The 18,999-nt window shown below is 36.3% G+C and overlaps 1 protein-coding gene across 2 annotated transcripts in view; it reads right to left on the minus strand.

Annotated features, from left to right (window-relative positions):
* Positions 1-18,999, minus strand: part of LOC129743829 (lachesin-like) — a 573,951-nt gene that overhangs the window by 220,725 nt on the left and 334,227 nt on the right. The window lies entirely within an intron of this gene.

The following is an 18,999-nucleotide window of genomic DNA, read 5'->3' on the forward strand; positions in this document are numbered from 1 at the left end:
TCAGATTTCTAACATTTTTATTTTTTGAGTTAGCTTCGGTTAGATTTTTTTGTAAATAAAAAATAACCATTTTTCAAAGCTACATAACTCTGTTGTTTCTCAACGGAAATTATAAAATAGCACATCAAAATGCATTGAAATTTTATCAGCTTTCTAAATAGAATAGTTGTCAAAAATTAAATAATGACCTTCAACATGAAACGTTGTAAATAAACTTTAAATGGCGCAGTTCGCTCTCAGCTTTCGTTGAGTAAACAGCTAGCTAATATAAGCTCTGTGCGAAAACTTAAGTTCGTGTGAAACATGAGTTCCACTGGTTCAAGGGAACCACCAAAGCGCATCCGGAAATATGCCGCCAACTTTACCGGGCCTTTTGTGGTGATCGCTGAAGCTACAGAAGGAAGTTTATCTACCGCCAAATTGTCCGCATTGATCCATAAAGACTTTGGTGTTGGATACATGAAAGCTGTCGCGATGTCAAGAAGAAAGACCAAAATCCTCATGGAGAACCGAAATGATGCCAATGCGTTAATTTGTAAAGAATATCCCAATACTAAACTATACATTCCTCAAAGATTTTGTGAATGTTTGGGTGTCGCATACATCGACCCTGAAGTATCGGAGTCTGAACTCGACCATGCAAATGCGTTCGATAAGGCAAAAGTCAACCAAGACAAGAACATTTCAATCGTAGAAACCAGACGGATTACAAGAAAAGTGGGAGAGACCACCACTCCACTATGGGCAGTAGTGTTCACTTTTTCGGGCACTTATCTGCCTACTCATGTCGAGTTTGGTAAGATACTTTATCCTATCAAACCATACGTATATCCCATTAGACAGTGCCGAAAGTGTTGGCGATTCGCCCACCACGAAAATAACTGTAGAAGTGCAAAACGCTGCAATCGCTGCACACAAACTCCCGTCACCGAAGAACACGAATGTACTCTAGACAACCCTAAATGCATTAACTGCTCTGGAGAACATGCCGCCGACGAGAGAAACAAGTGTCCCATGTTTGCTAAGAAACGGGAAGAGATGAGAGTGAAGCAGTCTACCTTCTCACAAGGCAAACCCAATTGGTTTGAAGCTTTAGCTCATCCACCAACTTCGATCGAAGCATCATCCTCACCAGCTGTGTTCGATAATGAATCATTCCCTCCTCTCTCTCACGCCTCACAGATAAGTGAGTCGTGCCCAAAAAGGCCCCGAGTAAGCTCTATCAGTGGAAGCTCGATCTCGTTATGCGCGGATCCTCCTCAACTGCAACTGTGTGTGGAAAATAAGTTGGATGACGTCATCAATGAGTCATTGCAGTCCCGAGTGGTCGACGAAACTATACAAAAAATTAAGGAAATGTATTTCGATGCTGATGAAGAGGTATTAACCGAAATTCTGGAGACGTATAAACGAACTGCTACTCGTGCCATCTCTGACGGAATACAGGACTTCATCAGATCTCTGCGTTTATGATAAACATCAGGCTCCCCAACACATCTTCCCCTGCGGTTCCTACAGTGGAACTGTAGGGGCGCGGTAAGAAAAGTTCCCATAATTAATAATCTTATCCAATCAAATGAAGTAACTATTGCCATTCTTTCCGAGACCCACCTCGATCATCATATGCGTTTTGCGATAAACAACATGGACGTGTATCGGCTCGATTGTCGCAGTAATTCCATGGGCGTAGCTGTCATCTGCAACAAAGAACTTCAATCAACTAGCTTTCAACTTGCTCATCCTTCCTCGGTTCAAGCTGTGGCATGCCAAATCAGATTGGGTCGCAGTACACTCACCATCTGTTCGATTTATATTCGGCCCCAAGATCGAGTATCACCGCTTGAACTGGAAACCTTTCTATCTGAGATACCTCAACCGTGCGTAGTAGCAGGCGATTTCAACGCGAAACATATGCTGTGGGGTTCTCAAGATACAAACACACGAGGCCGAATGTTGGAAGCTGCAATTAACGAAGCCAACCTGGTTGTGATCAACAACGGAAAGTTTACCAGATTTGATGAACTACGACAGAACAGTGCAGTAGATATAACTCTAGTATCTGCGGATATTAGTCTAAACGCGTCTTGGGATACATTGGATGCATTATACACAAGCGATCACGCACCTATCATATTTGATCTAGGCGTTCGAGGGGAATGCTCGTACACAACAAAACACAACCTTAACAAAATGAACTGGTCTGTATTTAGTAGTGGCATGGTTGAACGTGTCGAAACCAACCAAAACATGACTTATGACGAGCTTATGTCTTCCATCAACGAATGTCTAGTTTCCGCTTCCAGTGAGAGACAGACCTTCCACCGAAAACGGCCAAGCCAACCATTTTGGGATCTCGAGCTAACAGCAGCGGTGAACGATATGAAGGAAAAATTTAAAGAATGGAGACGCAGTTCATACCATCGAGATTCTCATAACGCATATTTAGCAGCAGAGAAAAAGTTTAAAACAATGCTCAAAAGAAAAAAGCAGGAATCGTGGCGAAATCTCTGCGAATCCTGGGACAGTCAAACTGCGCTTAGTAAAATGTGGAACATGGCAAAGATATTTAAAGGCAACTATAGAAAATCATCGCAATTACGTAACGAAGATCTTCTATATAAAGTCCTCGAGAATTTGGCTCCTCCATCAACCCCCGAACCACCGCTTCGAGATTTGCAATATGAAGCTCGAGATGTTATCACATCAGCTGACATTCAGGTCTCTCTTCTAGGATGTCAAAATTCTTCCCCAGGAGTCGACCAAATCTCTTATGAGATCATCAAACAGTTGCCACCCATAGCTAAAGATTGTCTAGCAACAATTTATAATCGTATCATAATCGAGGGCGTAATTCCCCAGGCTTGGAAATTCTTTAAAATCATTCCGATACTTAAACCAGAAAAGGATCCGAATGATGCAAAATCGTACCGACCAATTGCACTAGCATGTTGTTTCAGAAAACTTTTCGAAATTATCATCAAAGAGAAGTTGGAATGGTACATAGAGTCGGCTGGACTGTTTCATAAAGAAATATGTGGTTTTCGAAAAGGTTGCAGTACAATGGATGCCATCCATGCAGTGGTGGAACAAGCAAGAACAGCAATTTCCCTCAACGAATACACCTTCATAGCCTGCTTAGATATTCAGAGCGCCTACGACAAAGTCAACATGTCCAGTTTGGTGGATGAAATGAATAAATTAGGTATTAACAGCTGGTTAATACGAACTGTTCATTCACTAATGAGTGAACGGTTTCTGGTAGCATCGGTGGATCCACAAAGAAACCTATGTCGAACCACATGGCAAGGTCTGCCTCAAGGATCGCCTCTGTCTCCAATATGTTTCAACATTTACATGGTTGGACTGCTGGATAAAGTCAAACAAGTCGTGCCTTTAGTTTGCTTTGCGGATGACGTGACACTATACTACCGGGATAAGAACCCAACACGTGCGGTTGAAAAATTGCAATCTGGATTGAATGTCATGCATGATGGCCTACACGACTTAGGGCTAACACTGTCCCCCTCTAAATGCAGTGCTATGATATGCTGCAGAAGAAAACCTCGGAGTGTACTGAACCTAGAAATTCAACGAACTGTTATCAAGTACGAAAACGTTATCAAGCTTCTTGGAGTTTTCTTAACTCCAAGATTATCATGGGCAGCTCACATCAGACATCTTGTGCGGAAAACTACTCCTTACGTCAATTTCCTCAGAAGCATCGCTGGACAAAGATGGGGCGCTGATCCAGCTGCCATGCTAACAGTTTATCGGTCGTGTGTTAGAGCTTGTTTAGAATATGGTTCACTATTCTATTGCGAGGCAAAAGAGAGTATTCTACTTCCTTTAGATCGAGTTCAATGGAAATGCTTACGAATCTGCCTAGGCGCCACAAGAACGTGTCACACAGGATCCTTAGAGGTAATAGCTGGAATTATGCCTCTCAAGCTGCGAAGAAGAATTACCGCCGAACAGTTTGTAGCTCGTAAATTACCAATCAGATCCTGGTATGAGTTGTATGCCGTAGACGTTCTGGAAAATCGTAACCCTCAAACCATGATACATAAAGCCATACTGCGTGTTCATGATCTATGTCCAACAGCTAAATTATCAGATTATCTCGGGATATACATGTTTGCTGATTCAGTGCGCAAATATGAAATTCGAATAGACTGCGTCGCAAAGGAGTTAATTCAAAATCCTATGCCACCCCAAGAAAATGTATGTGCGATTGTGGAAAAGTATCTGGAAGATAAGTACTCGGACCACAATATTTTGGCCACCGATGGATCTCAAACTGAACATGGTACCGGATATGCTGTTGCCTTCTACTACGAGCAGCTTTCGATAAAAATAAAACTGCCTGACTATTGCACTGTATTCAACGCCGAGATTTTAGCCATTAGAGAGGGTATATCATGTATTAGTAACCTACCCCCAGGGAAGTATCTCTTACTATCTGATAGTATGAGTGCTCTACTATTTCTCGCAAACAGAAGAAGCAGAGCTTATTTGCCAGAAGTATGGTTTTTGATCCGAGAACACCTGTCACAGCTAGAACGATCAGGATATGAAGTAACTCTCATGTGGGTTCCATCCCATCAAGGAATAACAATGAATGAAAAGGCAGATCAACTGGCTAAGGAAGCCACAGAAGACGGCAACTCCACAGCTTACACATTCAGTCACTATGATATTTCATTCCCGTCGGAAAGACGACAGCTTGGAGTATGGCAACAAAGTTGGAATAGTGGATCGAAAGGAAGATATTGTTTCAGCATTTTACCTAAAGTTCGAACAAGACCTTGGTGGTCGGGAGAAAGTTTTCATCGGAGAGAACTAACTATTGTCAACAAACTGATTAGCAATCATTCACGCCTGCCTGCACACTTGTACAGGAATAGGATTATCCAAGATGCCCGCTGCGGATGCGGAACAGCTTCAGCAGACCCGCAACACCTGCTATTCGAATGCCGAATGTTCGAGCACGAGAGAAGGAGATTAATGGCCAAACTAACGGAACGAGGACAAGTAGCAGATATTACATCGATTCTTAAAAATCAACAAATTCCTGTACTAAAGTTAATAGCTAATTTTTTCTTAGAGTCGAGTATTGACATGTAAATTGAATTCAGTATGAACGCTTGGCTAGCAAGGCGTAAAGCAAACAGCCATTTATTTTAAGACTAATAAAAAAAAAAAAAAAAAAAAACTTTAAATGGCGTCTAAAAGTACCGTCTGTACCACCGAATATTTTGCAAAAAATACCATTGTATAGCTCGATTCATGATGCAACTTTCATCTGAAGACACCAAAGTGGGCCATTAACACCTTGAAGAGTTATGAAAGAAATAATGACAATAAATCTTTTTTTTTTGCATCGAAAACAAACAATGGTCGAACAACTGCACTCACATATGGAGATAGCAAGCACTTCTAACAACATGGAAACAAAAGAACTTATCAAAGCTACTATTTTTTCGACCTTTTCAGACTGCCCTTACTCGCATAACAGTCCCATATGAATTTTCGTCATTTTAGGTCAACATAAGGCTTCAACATAAAAGACTAAAAATAGAGGTTTTGTTCTAGAAATTTCGAAAAAAATATCAATTCGTGGCTGTCCTATATGAAATATACCTGAATAACAGTCCCATATGCGAAATACCACGGATTTGGTTACTTTTCAATGTTTCTTTCGGCGAAATAGTCTTTGGTTTATTGCTTTGAATCATTTAAACATTTTTTTTTAACTCACTTGATATCGAATTATGCACACTAGTTTTCGAAGGCAGGTCTGACTTTCTTAGGAATGACTTCCTGAGCGAAAAACTATCGGATGCAATCAAAAATCGTAAAAAGATTCAACTTACAATGTGGAATTCATGATATTTTTTTGCAAAAGTATGTTTTTTTTCCTGACAATTGCATTTAGAAGTTCAAAAATGATCAAATTTAAGTCTTAGAAAGTATCTTGGTGAGAAAAATATATTTTGTATGGGACTGTTATGCTAGTAGATTCGAAAAAGGTTTCAAATATGGTCGATTAACAGTCCCATAATGAATAAAAATGGTGCTCTCGACCTTACCAATAACCCAATTTCGAAAATTTCAGGCCTAACGATTTATTATGACAACCTAGAAACGATTTTCGTTTGTGCTGAAAGTGGTGGTCACAATTTAAAAATATATCCCAAAACAGAAAAAGCTGATAGTCTCGCTTGTTTATTTTTGTATATGGGACTGTTATGAAAGAAGGGGCGGTAGATTGTTGCAGCTTAACTGACTTCATGTTATATCCAAAAATCTAATAACGTATTCGTTTATACCCAGTTTTGCACCAGGTCACAACAAGTTATGCACATTTTACTGTCATTTTTAGAAGTTTATGCGTTAAGTTATGCATCCGTAATTCCCCAGATTTGATTTAAAATGGACGGTGGAACACTGGAGATTCGTGTGTGAGCGATCGAGGTAGCAAAACACTGACGACGAATTATGTTCGTTCTAGTATAGTAAACCTCAAAACTGGGCGAATGTAGAAAACGAATACGGTAAAAGTATCATACTTTCATCATTTTACAGCCTAGGCTGGCCATACTGAGCTCTTTGATTATTTCTACAACATTTGTGCCACTTTCTCATACTTTTTTGATCAATGGGAAAGGATTTTTGTGTCCAGTGCTTAACTCCCGATATAAAAACTATGTAAAGCACGTCTATATTTCATTTTTTTAATCACATTTTTGTGATTCCAAACACAGGGACTGAACCTTCTACTATTGGCATTGATTATGCTTCACAATGATCTTTGATCGAAAAATTAATAAGTTATATAGTATATGACCAGGTTGTAAAAGCAACATACCCATTACTAGTTATATCACTTAAACAATACGATACTCAGAATTTTGGTTAAAATTTAAAGTCAGTTTTGCTGCAAACACTCTACAAAGCACGAAAAAGTAGTGTTTTTTACCTGCTTTGGTAAGTTCTTTTGTTTCCATGTTGTTAGAAGTGCTTGCTATCTCCATATGTGAGTGCAGTTGTTCGACCATTGTTTGTTTTCGATGCAAAAAAAGAGATTTATTGTCATTATTTCTTTCATAACTCTTCAAGGTGTTAATGGCCCACTTTGGTGTCTTCAGATGAAAGTTGCATCATGAATTGAACTATACAATGGTATTTTTTGCAAAATATTCGGTGGTGCAGACGGTACTTTTAGACGCCATTTAAAGTTTATTTACAACTTTTCATGTTGAAGGTCATTATTTAATTTTTTTCAACTATTCTATTTGGAAAGCTGATAAAATTTCAATGCATTTTGATGTGCTATTTTATAATTTCCGTTGAGAAACAACAGAGTTATGTAGCTTTGAAAAATAACACTAGTTTACAAAATTTAAAAAAAATCGTGAACTTGATTAACTGACCAACATTTTTAATGTGAAATCGGGCGCTGAATCCGAAAATGAAATTCAAAAAAATCTCAGTAGAACCGTTTTTGAGTTATGCTCCAAATGTGAAATTTCGAAAAAATTAAAAAAGTTCTTATACTTAGATTAAAATATCTCAGACGGCATAACAGTAATTTGAAATATCTCTTTTGCATATTGAAGGTGAATAAATTTTCTATCGATCATCTGAACACTGTTTTTGCGTTTGACCAATAGTATTGTTGATATTAGTGACTTAATGAGAAAAAAAATTATAAAAAACGCATTTTTTTAGAGAAAATTTTGTTTCAACGAAAGTTTTAGACTCGATGGTAGCATTTAAAAAATCTGATTTTCTTTTGCGCTTAAATGTCAATTCAAAACAAAGATTTCAAGTGGTTATTTATCAAAATCGGTTGAAAATTGAAGAAGTTATGGCTACTTTACCATAACTGTAATTTTTGCAGTTTTTAATAATTTAACGAACCGCAGTATACTTATCATAGTATAGGTAGAATGAAACATGATAAATCTCACTCGCTCCAAGTCAAAATTGTTTATTAGCTTACCAGAAGGTCACATGCCAAGTTTCAGGAAGATCTGACTATAGGGAGGGGTTGCTTAAGTCTCAAACGTGAATAAAATTTTGAGGTATTTTGCCCGGAAGGAACGAAAAATACTGGTTTTTCATCAATAACTCTTTTCATCACTAGCTGATTGTTTTTTATGGTTGATTTTCTTAAAGCCTAAGTTGAGACAAATATTTCACCCGAAGACTGTAACTTGATTGGATTTGAAACAGAAAAGTTATTGCGGTTCAAAGATTGTATTTTGGTCAAAAATTGTCGTATAAAAAGAAATGCGTAAAAAGTACTCATTGCGCGTTGGACAAAATTTGCGGCCTTTGAACCGCAATAACTTTTCTGTTTCAAAACCAATCGAGTTACAGTCTTCGGGTGAAATATTTGTCTCAACTTAGGCTATAAGAAAATCAAACATAAAAAACAATCAGCCAGTGATGAAAAAAGTTATTGACGAAAAACCAGTATTTTTCGTTCCTTCCGGGCAAAATACCTCAAAATTTTATTCACGTTTGAGACTCAAGCAACCCCTCCCTATGGTCAGATTTTCCTGAAATTTGGCATGTGACCTTCTGGTAAGCTAATAAATAATTTTGACTTGGAGCGAGTGAGATTTATCATGTTTCATTCTACCTATACTATGATAAGTATACTGCGGTTCGTTAAATTATTAAAAACTGCAAAAATTACAGTTATGGTAAAGTAGCCATAACTTCTTCAATTTTCAACCGATTTTGATAAATAACCACTTGAAATCTTTGTTTTGAATTGACATTTAAGCGCAAAAGAAAATCAGATTTTTTAAATGCTACCATCGAGTCTAAAACTTTCGTTGAAACAAAATTTTCTCTAAAAAAATGCGTTTTTTATAATTTTTTTTCTCATTAAGTCACTAATATCAACAATACTATTGGTCAAACGCAAAAACAGTGTTCAGATGATCGATAGAAAATTTATTCACCTTCAATATGCAGAAGAGAGATTTCAAATTACTGTTATGCCGTCTGAGATATTTTAATCTAAGTATAAGAACTTTTTTAATTTTTTTGAAATTTCACATTTGGAGCATAACTCAAAAACGGTTCTACTGAGATTTTTTTGAATTTCATTTTCGGATTCAGCGCCCGATTTCACATTGGAAATGACCTTCAGTTTACTGAGTTCAAAAATGCTGTAAACTAGTGTAATTATTTTTTATTTACAAAAAAACCTAACCGAAGCTAACTCAAAAAATAAAAATGTTAGAAATCTGAAAAAATACATGTGTTTTTAAGTCGCAAAAATGAACCAAATTTTCAATTTTGGGGAAAATCTGAAGACCCCCGGCGCAAATTGTCAGATAATAAAAAAAAATCCCCATATGTTTCGTCGTCCATAATGCAGCATTCAACTTCCTGGCACGGGTTTTGGTGGCCTTGCTCTGCTTCTCGTCGCAATTAGGGGACTTTTGTACCTTGAACGTTCGAAGCCCAGCCTTAGTTTTGACCTTCTGGACAAAACTTCGGCTTCAAGGGTGATACGGTCAAAATTTGGTCAAGGGAAAACGCTATGAATCGGTGAAATCGTTTATTTAAAAAATCAAATTAAATTTCTTTTATAAGTTTAATTCGTATAAAATTCAGGGAAAATATTCAGTTAGGCTTTCGTTTTTCCAAATCCGAATTGCCGGGCCTTACGTTTAATCCCTGCCATCAGATTTTGTACAGCCACCTTGTCCACCTTCTTCGCCGCAGAAAGCCAGTTTGCCTTGAAATGCTGCTTGTACTTAGAAGTTTTTTTGGTCTTCTTTAGGTTCCGCTTGACAATAGCCCAGTATTTCTCAATTGGGTGGAGCTCTGGCGTGTTGGGAGGGTTCTTGTCTTTGGGAACTACCTGCACGTTGTTGGCGGCGTACCACTCGATAGACTTTTTACCGTAATGGCAAGATGCCAAATCCGGCCAAAACAGTACGGAACAACCGGGTTTCTTCAGGAAAGGCAGCAGACGTTTCTTCAAACACTCTTTCACGTAAATTTCTTGGTTGACAGTCCCGGAAGCTATGAAAATGCAGCTGAGGATTGAAGGGAATAACGTATTTATACCGAACGATGATTTTAACGTTGATACCGCCAGACCGCGCGCTCAAAGCATTTTTGACTTTTTAAGCAATTTTGGTGTTTTCGATAACCTTTCTGAAAATTATCGTTCAGTCGAAAACGCTGTTGATTTCAACGTTTTGTATTTCTACAATGTTGTTTACGGCATATTGCTAGAACATTGTAGAACATTTATAGAAAGGCCGAATCGAACTAAGTATCCTGAATGGTTTAACGCTGCAACAATTTGCCTTCTCAAATATAAAAGAAAGAAATATAAAAAGTATTTAAAAAGTAAAACTGAGCTGGATAAAACTGCTTACTGAATTGCGGCCAATGCTTTCAATACTTTGCATAGAGCCCAACGTATCGTTTATTTGAATGAACTTCAAAGTGGTATTTAATCAGAACCGAAACGTTTTTGGAAGTATGTCAACTCCAAACGTAAGACAAAGTTAGTCCCGAAAAATATATCTTATAACAACAAAGACGCCAAAACCCTCGATGAGGCTTCGGAATTATTTGCCGAATATTTCCACCGCATTTACAGCGTAAACGATACAGTTCCAGAGCTGGAATTCCAAACCGTGACAGAAGTCATTCCTGAGCTGAGAATATCAATCCCGGATGTTCGATGAAAAATTTTGCTGCTTGACGAATCCAATGGTAGTGGACCTGATGGAATTCCAAATTCTTTTCTTAAAAAATGCGTTAACGCCTTGGTGGAGCCATGATAATGCTCTTCTCAATTTCAATTCGTAGAGGTCAGTTTCCGAAATTTTGGGAAATCTCCCACATTCCATAAAAATTGTTCAAAACTGCCTGCTGAAAATAATCGTGGGATAGCAATTCGGTCTGCCATACCCAAACTGTTCGAGAGCATAATTTATGACCAAATGTATCCCTGGTTAGAAGGGAAAATGTCGGACTTTCAGTTTGGCTTTTTGAAAAAGCAATCAACGTTTACGAACTTGGCAGAATTCGTCTCTCGAACTTCACAATGGATGATGCAGGGTAAAGGCTTTTGACGTGATTAACATAAATGCTCTCCTGTCAGTGCTGTGTAAAAATGGGATAATCGGAATTTGTCTTCAGTGGATTCATTCGTACCTGAAAGAAAGAGTCCAGTTTGTGAAGATAGGGAATGCGAGATCCAGGGTATTCTCGGTCAACAGCGGCGTACCACAAGGGAGTCACTTGGGACCTCTTCTTTTCGTCACTGTTATGAACGAGTTTCCCGGAGTGCTGCAAGACGTGTTTGTGTTGATATACCCAGATGATCTAAAACTGTTTCTCCCTGTGCGACACCCAAAGGATTGTTTGACCCTACAAAATGTACTTTATAGATTTTCAGAGTGTTGCAGCAATTTCGGATTGAAAAGAAACGCCGGAATACAGATCCTTTTGTATGTTAGTAGGACTGGAGTCACTCGAAACTCGGAGGAAATCAACAGATGCGCTGTTTTTAAAGGACTTGACCAGTGGAAAGTACTTTTCGCCATACTTAGTATCACAAATTTCTCCGAATGAAGGACGTAGCAGTTTGCGCAACGTGCGACCGTTTCAGCTTCCAAATCGAATACAGAATTACGCTCGTAATGAACCAATCTATAGAATAATGGCGCTTTACAACGCACATGCTGATGTAATCAAACTGACTATGTAAAGAGAACAAATAAAAAATAGTCTCAAGATGTTTTTATCATAGATGTATTGTAACTAGTTAGGATCAAAGGCTGAAGCCTAGAATCTGATAAATAAATGAACTAAATTTTCAAGCCAGGTACAGATGGCTTGCCAAACCAGAACTTCGCGAACTTTGACAGTTTCATGTGCTTGTAGTCGGCTTTGACGTAGGTTTTGTCGTCCATTACCACGCAGTCAAACTTCGTCAGCATCGTCGTGTACAGCCTCCGGGATCGCGCTTTGGCCGTCGTATTTTGTTTATCATCGCGATTTGGAGTCACTACCTTCTTGTAAGTCGATAGTCCGGCTCGTTTTTTTGGCTCGATGCACGGTTGTAGACGATACACCCAGCTTATTTGCGGCATCTCAGAGAGAGAGGTTAGGGTTTCGCTTGAAACTACCGGCAACGCTCTTTGTCGTCTCAGCGGCTTCCGGTTTTCGATTTCTCCCCGAACCAGACTTCCTGGCTGTCGACAAACGTTCCCCAAACACTTTAATTACATTTGTAACGGTTGATTTGGCAACTTTTAGCGATTTTGCCAGCTTCGCGTGCGAGTAGCTCGGATTTTCGACAACTGAACTGACAACTGAAGAGTGATCCAAAATCTAAATAAGAGCAACATTCTACACACACACCCTTAAAATGAGGGGTTTTCAGGTTTTTTAAATCCAAAATTGAAAAAAATACGTCAAGTTGATATTGACCAAATTTTGACCGTATCATCCTTTAACCTTGTGCTAACCTGAAAATGAAGAAGCTCGGGAATAATAGGTAATTTAAAGATATCACAAAATGTTCGTTTTTTCAACAACAAGTGTTTTTTTTTCTTTTAATACATTCATAATGGGCTCATAGATCGATTATTTTTTTACTCCATGGTACCAATTAAACTTAAAATCAAAACTTTTCCACAGGGGAAATTAGAGATTCGCAGATTGAAGTTTTATCAAAGGATATTGGAAAACGTTTCTATAGAAAATGGGTTAAAAAATATTTGAGAGTCGCAGCATGCCGTGCTCGGGAACGGATGTGATTTTTCTGACGTCGCGATTTTTCCGCTTGGTTTATTTTTTATTTTTAAGAGCTGAATATTGTGTATTGATTATTTTTGAAGAATTTTGAATCTTTTTCAAAAAGTTGATCTTGGGACGCCCTTCATTCGACCATCAACTTTGAACTACAACGAAGTCGTGTTTGATACGAGGATGGACGGAGTAAATCAGGCAGCTAAGTACATTTTTTTTATACAAAACATTAATCAGAAGCTACCAATTCAGACTATTACCGCGAAGAGGCGAGCTTTTGAAAATCAAAGCCAATTTCAATTTTGAAAAGCAAATGGTGCTGGCGTATGTGTAATTTGCGAAAGCTCTTCATCACTTCGTTGTAAAACGTTGATAAGCTCGTCGAAATCTTTTGGGCAGTTTTTTTTTATTGTGAAAAGTATTGCACTTAAAAGAGATTTCTGGTTAACTTTATTTTACTGTCTTGTTCACCATCGATTGTACTTATAGTTAAAAATTCCTCCAAAAAAAGGTAAAAAGTTTTGCTTTCGTTCCAGTTTTCGGAGACATTTAGGAATTGGAATCTAAGCTCATTCAAAAATCATCAACAAGCCTATTTAATTGAATACCCTCCACTTGTATCGACAAAAGTAGCCTCGGTCGTTTTAGGATTCAGGGATGACAAATTATAAGACATCGAAATCCATGATTTTTGTCTACTTTTATTATCAGTTAATTTTAAATCACGCTCATCGATAAATATACTTAAATAATCCTGATCAAGGCCGTATCTTTCACTTGCATATCTATTGCTAGCTTTTTGTCATATTTTCGGGTTTTTTACCCTTTTACTCCCAGCTGAATAATGGAAAAAATCAGTTTTTATTTACACTATTAAAATTTTGGATTGAGAATTTTTTTAAAAAGAGATAAAGATTCTCTAGACTTAAGAAAGGGCAGAACAAAACTTGATTAAATTAATTCATTTCTAATTATCTATTGGTCTTAGTTTAGCAATGTCAAACAAGTCTTGTGATTGCCAAATGGAGAAAAAAAAATTAAAAATAGTTAAATTGATTTTCATTTCAATTTTAAATGGAACTTAAAAATTAACAACGAAAGTCAGTTTACTATCTTGATTAAAGTTTAAAAAAAGATCAATGCTTTTAGAAAAAAATGCCTCTTTAGAGATTTCATTTGGTTGAAGTAAGGATAGTTTTCACTTCAATAACATAGCTCAGATTCATTTTAATTAATTTAGAGGCTAGCAGTAGAAGAAAATTATAACATAAGATCACAACACAGTCAAAAGTGTCTTCATGATCATATCCTTTAACCCCTATTCTCAACAAAAATTGTTTTGCTAGGATGCAGAGGTGACCTCGGTCCTAAAGCATGATTTCTTCTGTCATCCTTTTCTCTCTTTTCAATTCTATCTATTGACTACTAGGACGTGGCCGGCGCCGTTATTGATGATTAAAGAGAGAGCATCAGTTTTGGGCATTGTGAATGTGCTGTCAGTCCCAGACACCATTCATTTGACCCTTGAACAAAATTGGTGGCCTTGGTCAATCACGGAGTAGCAACCATTGGCGATGTGGAATTTGTTCTACCGAGCCACGCCTGCGATCATGGGATTCGAAATGTATTTGAGACAATATAATCGTAGGCACTACCAATAAACAGTTTTTATGAAGTATACTGATGAAATTCAACGGAATTGTTCAATATTAATTTATTACTAAAAAATATAATGAAGCATTTCTGGTTCAATGTTTAAAGGTGGATGTGAGTAGTCAATCAAGCTAAGCTAAGCTAAGCTAAAATGGGTTAAAAAATATTTGACTTCTTCTGTGATTTTGAATTTTTTCCAAAAAAAACCTTCTTATTTAGTCCATTGAGATTATTGAGTAGGGGCAGTGTGCAGGACTCCCCTCCCCTCTCACGATATTTTTTGGCCGGTTTTTGAAAATTTTTAATATCAAAACCAGATCCCCCCAAAAGTGAGCTCCAAGACCGCGAGTGAGTTGTGATTTGGTTGTAATTTTTTTGGTTTACAAGCTAATTTCCAACCATTCCTTACTACTGAGGCATTCCAACTTACGTATATATTCAATGAAAATGACAGCCCCGGATGTCATGGAGGATTGTCGGATTTTTTTTCGGATTGATTCATATTATTGGAAAAGTTTGGCAAAATATTCAAAACCATTTTTTTTTTTAATTTTTAGTCCCAAAACGATTTTTTTGTAGTTTAATTCATTTAAATGAACACCATACAACATCATTTTGAATGCTTTAAATACGATTTTAATGATACTGATGTGCATGAATGAAAAAACAAGTTATAGTTTTTTTTTAATATTCTTGATTATTTTTTTTATAATGCCAGGATTCTGTGTTGATTTTTTCGGGTTATTTCCCGGTTAGCTGATTGGAAAATTTGAAATCCAGTGTCTCGAAAATACCAAGTATTTAAAAAAAACCTTAACAAACGTGTTGAAAAGTTACTTCCAACAGTGTTACACATAACGATCACAGTTCAATAAGTCGATTATTTGGAATATCTCCTCGTTTTATGCATTTTCAAATCTTTTTGTTTCATTTTTTTCTCCTCCCAAAACCCAATCCGGTTGAGATGAAATTTTGCTCAGGTTATTGTTTTGAGCCAACCACAAAATGCTTCAAATGAGTAATTGAACACAGAGCTTTTTTGCAAATGTCTTCGAGAGGATAGTAGGTCTCCAAAAGTTTGTTTTTTAAAATCTCCATTACTTCAACAGAGGAGAATGAAGATGATATTCAACTAGAAAAAATACTGTTTACGACTTCAGAAAACAATTAGAATAGTTAAGATATCGTACCCTCTTACAATTGAAAAAAAAATTATATTTAAATTGCTAAAAATAAGAATGAATCTTTCTTCAGTCAGAATACATACAGCAAGAGAACAGCATCCAGTTTCATTTCAAGGATTTTTTGAAAAGTAGAATTTATTAAAATTTTCTCATCTATTAAGATTTGCTTTTTCAGAGTCCAACTTATTTAATTAGAACCAAGTGGACCAAAACTTTAGCAAAAAGGGTAGAAATTTTCAAAGTATTTTGACCAGACAAATCATCTCTGTTCATTAAGATCTAGGTGCTAACTTTTTCCAACATCAAAGAGTATATTTACAAGAAAATTTCTCATCTCTTATCCGTTACGCTGAATCCACTTCGCTAAGTTAAAACACTAGAAATTGTGTGCAACCTCCAGCCAAGTCAAGTCCAACCAAACTTATAGTAAAGTACAAGAAAATATGCCAGTGGTTTTCTGCTCGCACAATTTCCACTTCTTCTAGCCCGGAAGTCGTACTTCCCCAACTCTCTCTCAAAACTAAGGCAGAAAGAATAAAGCAACCCCAAATGGATCTGGTAAAAGGAGGAAATGAATCCATTTCGGCCTCGGCGAGGGGAAATGAGGAAAGCTTGGAACCAAACGAAACCGGAAATAGTGAAATTTTCTGGTGAAAGTCATTTTTCTTCGCACTTATTTTTTTTTGCCTTGAACCAAAATCAGATGGAGTTTTGCTTCGAAAAGAGAAAAAAAAACCCAAACTGTAAACAACCAAAAAAGGCAACAACACAGATGTTATTTCGGGGATGGTTTTGTTCCTCGAAAACTTTGCATTGGCCGTTATGTTTTTTGGCTTTTTTTTGGGAAAAAGCTTGCAACTTTTTGGGTGTGTACATTTTCACAGCTTTATCTCGTGCGGGCTGGATGCAGAAAAGATGGGCTGTTTTGCCGAAAACTGCACACCACACAACAAGTGCACAGTCTGCAGCCGAGGCTTTAGCTGGTTGGGTTCTGGTTGGCCCGGGAGAAGAAAACTTTTTTCTGCCGACGATGACACCAATGCAGAATTTATTTGACATTTTAATTACTACGATGTTGTTGTAAATCTTTTCAGAGGCTCTGGCTTTTCGAAAGCGGAAACTGATTTGGTAAATTGTGAGTATTACGATTCGTTTTTTTTTTTCAAACATTTAAAACCTTAAATATTAAATTTTATCATTTTTGATCACTCAAATCACGTCCATCATCTTAATTTTTCCATGCTTGGATTTTTTTTTCAATTATAAATTTTACAATAGTTGATAAAACATCAAATTCGGACACTAATCTCGAACACTAATCTCGGAAAATTTGTAAAAAAACACTTCTGACTTTATGACTCATCAAAGTTTCCTAAAAAAAGTCATAGAATTCAATGCAGTTGAACCCCGATTCCCATAACATTTGCGTACCGTTTAATGAGAAAAAGAAATGGATTGGAGCGAAACATTTTAGCAGTGGAAGGGTAAGTCGAAATTGTCAGAGGTATTGGGAAAAAATCGAAAATCATTCTGAATAATGGCCTACCCACCTCTTACACTTTTTAGGAACCATTTCCTGGGGATAAAAAATGAGGAACAAAAAATATTCATAAAATTTACACAAGTTTGTTTGGGGTGGAAGATGTAGGCGGCGATTGAAATGCTAACCAACAGAATAATAAAATCAAACTCTAGTATAGATATGATTTCTGTATTTTACAAATTATTAATATTTTCAATAGATTTTTTAAGAAAGAGCTTTCTCCATGAGGTATTGTTAATTATGCTAGAAATAATATTAGTGTGACTTACTTCTGGTTTAGAATATACTCAATACCTTTATGATGAGTTGTTAACTACAATAGTTTCTCGTTTCTGTTACATCTTACTCGGGCAGATGGAATAAATACCTGAAAAGAGAAAATAAAAACATTTACTTTCGATGCTTGATAAAGATCGTGAAGTTAATTCAAGAATTCAATGAAAACAATTCCTTTAAAAAATAATAAGTACAATACTTGCTCGATAATCGAACGCTGAAAGGACCAGGTGGTGCGTCTGATTACCGATGATGGGCTAGAATATGAATATTTATCATCTTTTTTTATCAAAAGGGGAGAAAAGGGATACTTCTATAATCATATCTTTGCAAAAAAAAAAAAAAATAAAACCACCATCAAAGCGTGTAATTTAAAGTTGATATGCTCCAAAAGTTAGAACGATACATGAACTTGTAGATGAACTAGAAGCATTTTTGTGTGACGAAAATTATCGTGATACTTTGAAATTTAAAAGAGACTTGATTCTTTACTAAGAAAACTTGATCCTCAATCCAGGGTGGCCTAGGCAAAATTCTAGCAAAATCCCAAGATAAAAGGTTCGTTGACTATTTTTCGCCATATTGGTTCTCATTTAATAATTTCTAAGTATGAGACAAAGAGAATTCTTCTATCCTTAAGTTATTGCATACTTAAAGGCGAAATTTCCTAATTTTTAGATTAAAACAATTCTTTAATCAATGTAAGACATTCCAGTTTCGAGATACGCATAAGGAATTCAGGAATCAAAAACGAACTGCAGACGTGAAATGTTTTGGAAGAGGTGTCGTTTCAATATTTCCGACTTGGAGACGTATTATAGGCGCAACGTTTTCCATGTGGTCAATTGTCAAAATTGTCAACATTGTCAAAATTGTCAAAATTGTCAAAATTGTCAAAATTGTCAAAATTGTCAAAATTGTCAAAATTGTCAAAATTGTCAAAATTGTCAAAATTGTCAAAATTGTCAAAATTGTCAAAATTGTCAAAATTGTCAAAATTGTCAAAATTGCCAAAATTGTCTAAATTGTCAAAATTGTCAAAATTGTCAAAATTGTCAAAATTGTCAAAATTGTCAAAATTGTCAAAATTGTCAAAATTGTCAAAATTGTCAAAATTGTCAAAATTGTCAAAATTGTCAAAATTGTCAAAATTGTCAAAATTGTCAAAATTGTCAAAATTGTCAAAATTGTCAAAATTGTCAAAATTGTCAAAATTGTCAAAATTGTCAAAATTGTCAAAATTGTCAAAATTGTCAAAATTGTCAAAACTGTCAAAATTGTCAAAATTGTCAAAATTGTCAAAATTGTCAAAATTGTCAAAATTGTCAAAATTGTCAAAATTGTCAAAATTGTCAAAATTGTCAAAATTGTCAAAATTGTCAAAATTGTCAAAATTGTCAAAATTGTCAAAATTGTCAAAATTGTCAAAATTGTCAAAATTGTCAAAATTGTCAAAATTGTCAAAATTGTCAAAATGGTCAAAATTGTCAGAATTGTCAGATTTTTCAAAATTGTCAAAATTGTCAAAATTGTCAAAAT

This window comes from Uranotaenia lowii, chromosome 2 (genome assembly GCF_029784155.1).
Source record: "Uranotaenia lowii strain MFRU-FL chromosome 2, ASM2978415v1, whole genome shotgun sequence".
NCBI classification, from domain to species: Eukaryota; Metazoa; Arthropoda; class Insecta; order Diptera; family Culicidae; genus Uranotaenia; species Uranotaenia lowii.